The sequence below is a fragment of the Triticum urartu genome, chromosome 2 (assembly GCF_003073215.2).
Source record: "Triticum urartu cultivar G1812 chromosome 2, Tu2.1, whole genome shotgun sequence".
Classification (NCBI taxonomy): domain Eukaryota; kingdom Viridiplantae; phylum Streptophyta; class Magnoliopsida; order Poales; family Poaceae; genus Triticum; species Triticum urartu.
Genome location: NC_053023.1, coordinates 21,355,306 through 21,364,807, shown reverse-complemented (window position 1 = coordinate 21,364,807; position 9,502 = coordinate 21,355,306). Strand labels below are relative to the sequence as shown.

Sequence of the window (9,502 nt, the reverse complement as noted above, 5' to 3'; positions counted from 1 at the left end):
ATGGTAAGATCCTACCGTGAGGATGTAGTAAAGCACTCGACGTCCATCGTCCGACATGTACAGCATTCGGTATTCTCCGGATGGATGATGCAGGTAGAAGCCGAGTATGAAGGTGCTGAGACAGCAGTCTGCAAGCTGCCGCAGGGGAGCGCACTGGCGAATGGCCGGGTTGCACACGTAGAAGGCTCTATCGCCGACAGGGTCGATGTTGGAGACGAGGAGGAAGCCATGACAGGCGGCGTGGAGCATAGGGCAGTTCGTTGTGGGGCTGGTGCCGAGGACGGGCCGAAGCTTGGGATCGGCCATGCCGGCCACGGCACGACGAAAGGCGACGTAACTGTCGTAGGCATCCCCGTTCTTTATGGAGTTGTAGCACTGGGTGCAGTTGCACCGCAGATTCTCCTGGAAGATATTGACGAGGGGGAGCGCGGGCTGGCGGAGGTGGTGCGCCAGCATGAAGTCGTTGGTGGAGGTGGCACTGCGCCACGACTTGCGGACGGCGCGGCAGCGGAGGACATCCTCACACGGCAACCGCACGAGTATCTCTTCCACGACGATGGACTCCGGCAGGTCGTCGAGGACGGTAGCGCCCCTGCTGCCCGGCATGGTGACCGATCGCCGGCTGGGTGCTCGATCAGTCCGGTCAACTGAAAGAACAACACGCGAGCCATTAAGCAAGAACACAGCGCAACAAGAACGAAGACTACTCACCTGATCTTTTGGACTGCAGCGCGCAGGTGCAGCATCAGCGTGATCACTGTGCGAGGTAGAGCGCCTAGTCGCGTGAAGAGGAGGATATATACATCGGGAGGGACGGTGCGTGTGTGTTTCTTCTTTCTCGGGGAGATAAAACGGAATGGGTGGGAGCCTAGGAGTTTAGCGGAGTTATAAATACGGCTTTAATCCGTATACTACTTTCTTCGAGGAGGACACTTGCATGCGGTGGAACAAACACCGGGGTTGATTCACGGGGAGGGAGGAAGAGATGCAACTTTATTTTAAGAAATGCTCATGGCAGCGGACAAGCAGGTCTCCCTCTTCATTCCTCACGCTGGTCATGGTGGGGAGTAACTTAAATTACTACCCCCATAGTGCAAAGTATTTTAGTAGTAGTGTTATAGTTTGTTTTATTTATTGCCTTATAGACTCATTTTATCTCGGGAAGCGCTATGTTACAGTAACATATTATGTTACTCCAAGTACCTTTCTTCTCATTAAATACTTGCCACATAAGCAAAATTGTCTTGGGATGTGTTAAGTTACTATCTAAGTTACTCCCACTATGGCTAGCCTCAGAGACAACCTTTGCCTACCAATCACCTTGCTTCTGGAAACGCCTGATTTCCATCACTGGCAGTTTGATCCGATACTGAAATGCCCAGAGACAGCGTGCTCTCATATTCCTGCAGCATAAAGATGGCTATCTCAGTGATGTTATCCTTGCTGGTGGAGGCAGCAAGCTTGCCACCCATGTTAAGCAGTGCACATACGCTGGCCGCATATACCGGAACGTCTCCGCCACCATGTCGACACGCCTCGATTTGTTGGTTCCCACAGTGAGGATGTGAGGCATGACCGGATTACAGATGTGGTTGTTGCCGAGGACGAGAAAGCCGTCACTGGAGGCCGAGATGCGGTAAGAGCAGTCGAGTGGGAACTGGAAAGGAGGGCCGAGATCCACGGACCGGAGGCAGACGACATTGACACGGGGTTGGACGTTGGTCCTATCGGCGGACAGTTCACATGACTCGATTACTGGGAGTGCCGGCTGGCGGCGGCGGTAGTCGAGGAGGAAGGCGCCAGGACCGGCAGATGGCACGGCATCGGAGCACGCACTTGCCCGAGAGGCGGGCCAGGATCTCCTATAGGATCTTGTCGGGCAAGCCAGCGAGCAGGTCCGACCTTACCCTGCTTCCTTTTCTTCTCGGCGGGGCGTCCACCCTGCTTCTTGCTGGGTGCCGAGGTGCCGCCTACATCGAGGAAGCATCGGTGAGGTATGTGGCTTTGGCGGAGGAGGGATTAAGCGGCGGTGCGGCGCGGTGGTGGACGACGAGCTCTCAAGCGCAGAGGGGAGGAGGAGCGGCGCGGCGGCGAGCAGAGCAGGCCCAATTGGGAATGGAAGCCCAATATGGAGCATTGCTCTGAGGAGCGGAGAGAGGGAGAGCAACTAATTGAGGGGCGCTCTTTGGGAGCCTCCTCAAGGGTCACTAGCGTGGGTGGAGAGCGTGCCAAGTCAGCCGCTCCCTTAGGATTTTGTTTTTTTTTCGCACACATTTTTGGCTTTTTAAATGGCTTTTTTTGGTTATTTAGCTTTTTGGTTTACCACCGGTCTTTCTTATTAGCTTTTTGACAAAAAAATTTGGATCCTTTTTTTGCGTGAAAAACACGTTTTTATTGCTTTCGTGAGTGGCACGGTTTTGCTTCCATGATAGGCACGGTCGTGCCTCTCGAAAACGAAAAAAACATGTTTTCTTTTTTTCTTTACTTGCGCGAGTGGCACGATTTTGCTTGCATGAGGGGCACAGTTTTGCTTGCGCGAGGGGCACGTGTTTCGTGCCTCTCGGAAACAAAAAAAAGTGTTTTTATTCTTTTTGTTTCCGCGAGAGGCACAGCCATGCCTCTCGAAAACGAAAAAAATGTTTTCTTTTTTTTCTCGTTCCGTGAGAGGCAGGGTTTTGCTTTTGCGAGAGGCCTGGATTTTCATCCACAAGAGGCACGGTTTTGCTTCCGCGAGAGGTGCGGCCGTGCCTATCGGAAACGGCTTTCACAAAGGGAAGAAAAAACGTGCTCCCGGTGTGTTTTTCCGTCCGGTTATTTTGTGGAAAAAAAGATTGTCAAAACCTATCAACATGGGATTTAGTTTTGAAAATCTCGACACGGGTAATCCAACGGTGAAAACTGTTCAAGATTTGGACTCACAGTTTAAGAGATAAAACATTTTACAGATCTACGAATAATGGGAAAACTTTCATGCAACGCATTACTTGTCGCAACCCGGGGCGGTGAAAGTGATTTTTAAGGAATTATTCCTCTTAGTGATTTCACGAGCGGAGAGGGCAGGAACTCACATGGTAGCACACCGGACCCATCAGACTCTTAACACGAGGGGAAAGAAAGGATGGACCGGAGGGGAATTTTTGGTCTATGAGTGTATATATACATGTAGGAAAAAATTACAGTAGTAACTAAATAAAAATAAAAATTTAAAAAATCTCAAAATATTTTTGAAATAAACTCGATCTTTCATTGTACTTGAAAAAAAAATTCACAAAAATAAAAAACCCCGTGAGTTCTTTTAGGAAGAAAAAAAAATTTTGGACCAAAATAGTGTCAATAGTGACCTACAATAGCAAATACTTTTTGTTTGCCCTGAAGTCAATACTAGGTTTTTATTTACAAAATATTGTATACTAGTGCAAAAGAAATTCATGTTTATTCTAAAAAAACTTCTACACTTTTTTGACTTTTATTTTAATCATTAAGTTTTCTCATATGAAGTTTATATACACCCAAGAACCAAAGGTTATTTCCCAGGATGGACTGCTCTATTCAAGATTATGGTGCCGTCAGCTCAAAAAAGACTGGTGCCGTTGACCCTAACACAGAATGGTGGGATGAAGATCTCTCGAGGAATATCTTTCTACCTATTAATGTCGAAAGAATTCTCAGAATTTCACTATCAGCTTCGGTCATGGAAGATTTTGTAGCCTGGAATGCAACGAAGTCTCGTATGTCTTCAGTCAGATCAACCTACTACATTGAGTGGGAACATGAGTTTGGGGCTAGAGCTAGAAATGATTCAGATGACACCTCAAGAACCAATCCAGTATGGGAGACTCTTTGGAAGCTGCAAGCGCGGAGTAAAGTTAAAAAATGTATGGCGAACACTGCATGGCACAGTTCCAGGCATGTGAATCTTGAGCAACAGACACATCAAAGTAAACCCTTGGTGCTCAATTTGTAAGTCAGGACCAGAGGATATTCTCCATTTGATCTTTACATGCAAGCGTGCAAAGGAGGTTTGGTCGAAACTTGGCCTTGAAGAGGAGATCAACAAAGCCCTATGTGTTGACCAATCGGGCCTTGTGGTGTTAGAGAAGATACTCAGGAGTCTGATGAAGAAGGACACGACTAGGGAGCACACGTGTGCTCCCTAGCATTCCAGAAAACACATCCAAAATAGAAAAGATTTTGTCCTAATGTTATGATGCAAAATCCACTTTAAAAAAAGAAAGATCTTGTCTCATGTGTAATTATTTTATGTGTTCAATTTTTCAAAAAAGTCATAACTTTTGAACGGAGTATCAAAATTAAGATCCGTTTTCACCGTTAGATTCTTGACGACGAGCTCTTCAAAACCAGATCCCACATCGATATGTTTCGTCGATTTTTTTTTTCTTCGGGCAACTTTGGTGCCACGGAGAGGCAACTGTTGTACTACTGTAGGCAACTTTCAGTTAGAGCGTATATCATGGTCACATGTCATCTGGATGTTCTTTCGAGTTGGCTATGATGACTACAAAATTGCCTAGCATCATATGTAAATTGTCTACCATGACTATCTATCAACTTTGCTGCTATGTGAAGCACTTGTTGCCAGGTTACCTATCATGACTACGTATCGACTCAGTGCTCTTATAAAGTTGGCTATCATAATTGTAAAGTTGCCTAGTGTCACCCACGAACTTGCTTTTGATGAACTTCGTTTCTCAAGCAACTTTGCTGCCACAGAGAGGCAACTTATAAAGTAGGCAACTTTCTGTTAGGTTGTGTACCATGATCACCTATCATCCCGATGTTCTTTTGAGTTGGATACAATGACTACCAAATTGCCTATCATGACATATAAGTTGCCTAGTGTCAACTATGAAGTTGATGTCGACGATCTTTTTTTTCTCTTAAACAACTTTGATGCCATGGAGAGGCAACTTTTGTATTACAGTAGGCAACTTCTGGTTAGGTTGTGTATCATGGTCAACTATCATCCTAATGTTCTTTTGAGTTGGCTATGATGACTACCAAATTGCCTAGCATCAGTTGTAAGTTGCCTACCATGACTACAAATGAATGTTGGTGCTACATGACCCACCTTGTTGCTTATTATGACTACCTATGAACTCAATGCTCTTATAAAGTTGGCTATCATGACCTCAAGTTGCTTAGCGTCACCTATGAAATCGCTTTTGGCGAAAAAATTCTGAAGCAACTTTCATTCCACGGAGAGGCAACTTTTGTATTAAAGTAAGAAAGTTTCGCTTAGGTTGTGTATCATGGTCACCTATCACCAACATATTCTTTTGAGTTGGCTACGATGAATACCAAGTTGCCAAGCATGACATATAAGTTGCCTGGTGTCAACTATGAAGTTGATGTCGACGATCTTTTTTTTCTCTTAAACAACTTTGATGCCATGGAGAGGCAACTTTTGTATTACAGTAGGCAACTTCCGGTTAGGTTGTGTATCATGGTCATCTATCATCCTAATGTTCTTTTGAGTTGGCTACGATGACTACCAAATTGCCTAGCGTCACTTGTAAGTTGCCTACCATGCTACCTATCAACGTTGGTGCTACATGACCCACCTTCTTGCTTATCATGTCGACCTATGAACTCAATGCTCTTATAAAGTTGGCTATCATGACCTCAAGTTGCTTAGCGTCTCCTATGAAATTTCTTTTGATGAAAAAAAAATTCAAGCAACTTTCGTGCCACGAAGACGCAATTTTTGTATTAAAGTAAGAAACTTTCGCTTAGGTTGTGTATCATGGTCACCTATCATCAAAATGTTCTTTTGAGTTGGCTACGATGAATACCAAGTTGCCTACCATCACCTATAAGTTGCCTACCAAGCTGCCTACCATCAGCTGTAAGTTGCCTACCATGACTACCTATCAACTTTGATGCTACATAACACACCTCATTGCTAGGGTGCCTATGATGGCTACATACCAAATCAAAGCTTTTATAAGTTGGCTATCATGAACGTCAACTTGCCTAGCACCACCTATGAAGTTTTTTTTGATGAACTTTTTTTCTTGTCAGATAGACAATTTTGGTGGACAAAGAGGCAATTTTTGAATTAAGGTAAGAATCTTTTGGTTAGGTTATGTATCATGGCCGCCTATCAGTCTGTTCTTTTAGTTGCCTAATATGACTAACAAGTTGTCTAGCATCTCCTATAAGTTGTCTGCCGTGACTATCTATCAACTTTGGTGATACATGAAGCACTTTGTTGCAATGTTGCATATAGTGACTACCTATCAATTCGGTGCTCCCATAAGTTGGCTATCATGACCGTCAATTTGACTAGCATTACATGTTAAGTTGCCTTCGACAAACTATTTTTTTCGAGCAACTTTGATGCTATATTGAGCAATTTTGGTGCTACAGGAAGCAAATTTGTTGTTAAATTGCCTATTGTGATTATTATTAAACTAATGATTTTCTAATATGGCTATCATGACTCTCAAATGACTAACATCATTCTAAAGTTGCTCTTGATCAACATTTTTTCAACTCCGGGAGTTCAATTCCACAAATATTACAATACGCCACGACCTAGCAGCCAGGGGTTCAACTCCGGGAGTCGTCGCGTTTGACCTGGCTCTGGCATAGAGTTGATAGTGTTTGGAGCCGGAGCGTTAGTTAACAGGCCCTAAATTTCCTTTTGTCCTGTTTACATCACAAACAAAGACACATTAGCTTGCGTGAAGTTGTCTAAAAAATCCCAACCACAATGAAAATCAATGTTATTAATTCTCTCGTAGTAGTTCTAGTTCTAGGTCTAGTTCATGATGATTGTTAGAAGAAAAAAGAGACCTAAAATCTGCAAAAGCCTGCTCATTTCTTTCTACGTAGAATTGTGGTAATTACATTACATGTAGGCTCCCTTCCAAGATTCCTATCCACGACCATGTAGCGGACAAGGACTGACACAGAGAATCAACCTGTTAATTACGCGAGCAGTTTTGCCATGGCAGTCGAGCAAGATGTGGTTCCACCACAACGTCAGCCTCACTGTCTCGCTCGCCGTCGGCACGCCGCAGCAGAACGTCACCATGGTGCTCGACACCGGCAGCGAGCCGTCCTTGCTGCTCTACGCCAGGAACGATGTGATATCCTTATGCCCGAGGAGCTCGGCCACCTTCGTCGCCGTGCCCTACGCCTCCGCACAGTACCGCTTCCGTGACCTGCCGTCGCCTCCGGCCTGCAACGGGGCGTCGAGCAGGTGCAGCGTGCTGCTCTCCTACGCGGACGGGTCCTCCTCTGACAGCGCGCTCGCGACTGACGTCTCCGTCGTTGTGCGCGGCGTTCCGCTGCATTGCTTCCGCGTTCGACTCGTGCCCGGACGGCGTCCCGAGCGCCGGGCTGCTGGGCATGAACAGGGGCGCCCTTTCCTTCGTCTCGCGGGCCAGCACCCCACACTTCTCGTGCTGCATCTCCGGCCGCGACGACGCCGGCGTGCTGCTCCTCGGACTGCCACAGCGACCTGCCCACCTTCCGCCGCTCAATACACGCCCATGTACCAGCCGGCCCTGCCACTCCCGTACTTCGACCGCGTCGCCTACCCCGTCCAGCTCATGGGCATCCGCGTCGGCGAGGAAGGGGATCGAGGCAACGAAATTGCAATCGTGCTGAGGATAGATAGCGACAGACTTTTTTTTCCTTATCGTTGGTTGCTTGCCTGTCGCGTAGCGGGTGTGCTCGTTTCAGTCAGATAGCACGTGTGCACTTTTTAGAATTTGGGGATGAAGAAATCCTAAGTTCGTGGACAGCTCAGGCTCCAAGAAACAGTCGCGGTAGCTGCTCAATGTTTTAAATAGCGGGCTATGAAAAATAGCGGCAGGCCTTTAAATCAATTATAGCGGCTTAAAGCAGGCTATAGCGGGGTATTTATAAAGGCGACCATTTAACGGCACCCCGCTAAAAAGGCTATAGCGGGCTATAGCGAAGCTATAGCCGGCTATTTAAAACTATGTAGTTGCTACGTACATCTGGTATGAAGACCAGGAAACCATCACGGGTGAAAATATTAAGAGCATTGGGAATACCGTGTTTGCCATCCAGGCAATCATGATAAACCACACTCAGATGCCGAAAGATGTTTTACCTAGTGCAAGATGAGAAAAGCATTTGCCAGTGCTGTTGTGTTCTGTGAAACTGGTGGGCTAAAGCGATCGCCGGAGTGGCTAAGCCCATCCATCACACTATGAATGCACAAACTGCAGAAACACTAGCAGTGAAACATGGTCTCAAGTTGCTCTTTGAAAGAGGATGCTCTAGAGTAACAGTGGAATTTGTTTGCCCAGAACTGCTTGATGCATGCAACAGTGAGTTTAAAATCTGGAGCCCTTTGACCAACTCCACCGCACGACCTCTGGAGCCCTAGGCCAACCCCACCGCACGACCCTAAACGGACGTCCGTTTTATCCGAATTTCGTCCGTTTAGGATGGCAATAGAGACGAAAACGGACATGCGTGTCCGGTTTGGATTCGAGGCGCCCGCCATAGCGACCGACCCCAAAATGTCCGCCTTCACTTTAGCGCCTCGTCCGCTCTCCACCACGCGCTCGCCATGCCCCCGCGCTAGCACCCTGCAGCAGCCCGTTGCGCCCGCTCGTGCTGTTCGCCGCCCGCAGCTGCCACCGCGCGCGCCCCCACCGGCCGCTGCGCGCGCCCCGGTCGCGCCCCGCCTGCAGACTGCCGTCGTGCGCAGCCGCCGCCACGCCCGCCCGTCCCCGCCTCGCCCTGGTCGCCCGCCTGCAGCCGCCGCGCGTGACGCCGCGCCCGCCGCGAGCTCCCGGCCGCGCGTGCGCACCTCCGGCCGTCCCTCGCCCTCGCCGCAGCCCGTGCGCACCCGCCGTCGCCCGCGCGCTTACGCCGCAGCTCGTCCGGCCGCCGCGAGCTCGGCCCCGCCCTGCAGCAGCTGCGCTCGCCTGCTCGCCGCGGCCCCCTCGCCGCTTGCCTGCCGCGCCGCACTCGCCGCCGGGCCACGCCAACGCCGGGCCCGCCCTCCCGCCGCGCTCGCCGTCGGGCCGCGCCCCGACCACGTCCCGCGCGCCCTCCACCCCCGCCCGCGCCCGCACCAGCGCCAGCCGCGCCGCGCCGCGCCGCGCACCCGCCACGCCGCCGGTTGCGCCAAGGAGCACCTGCGTGCCGCGGAGGTGGCGTGCACCGGCATGGGTGGTGTGTGGAGCAGGAGAGAGAGGAGAAAAGGTGAAGAGAGAGAATGGTGGGTCATGGGAGATAATAAAAGAGTGGATGACAAGTGGGTTAGGCCTCACATGCAGAGGACACGGCCCGGACGAGGAGGACGCAACAATCGTCCGCTCGTGTCCGTTTTTGACCCAAAGCCAGCCCAACTTTGCTCTCGGGATGGGGCGAAGCGGACATAAAACAGGCGTTTTTTTAGGATGGGTCGCGCGCTGGGTCGTCTGGTATGTCCGTTTTGGACACACCCGAACAGGATAAGGTCGCGCGATGAAGATGGCCTTACACGCCG

At 49.3% G+C, this 9,502-nt stretch overlaps 1 pseudogene; it reads left to right on the top strand.

The window, feature by feature from the left end:
- The first annotated feature begins 1,812 nt into the window (after positions 1-1,812).
- Positions 1,813-7,721, top strand: LOC125534798 (annotated as a pseudogene).
- The last annotated feature ends 1,781 nt before the right edge of the window (positions 7,722-9,502 follow it).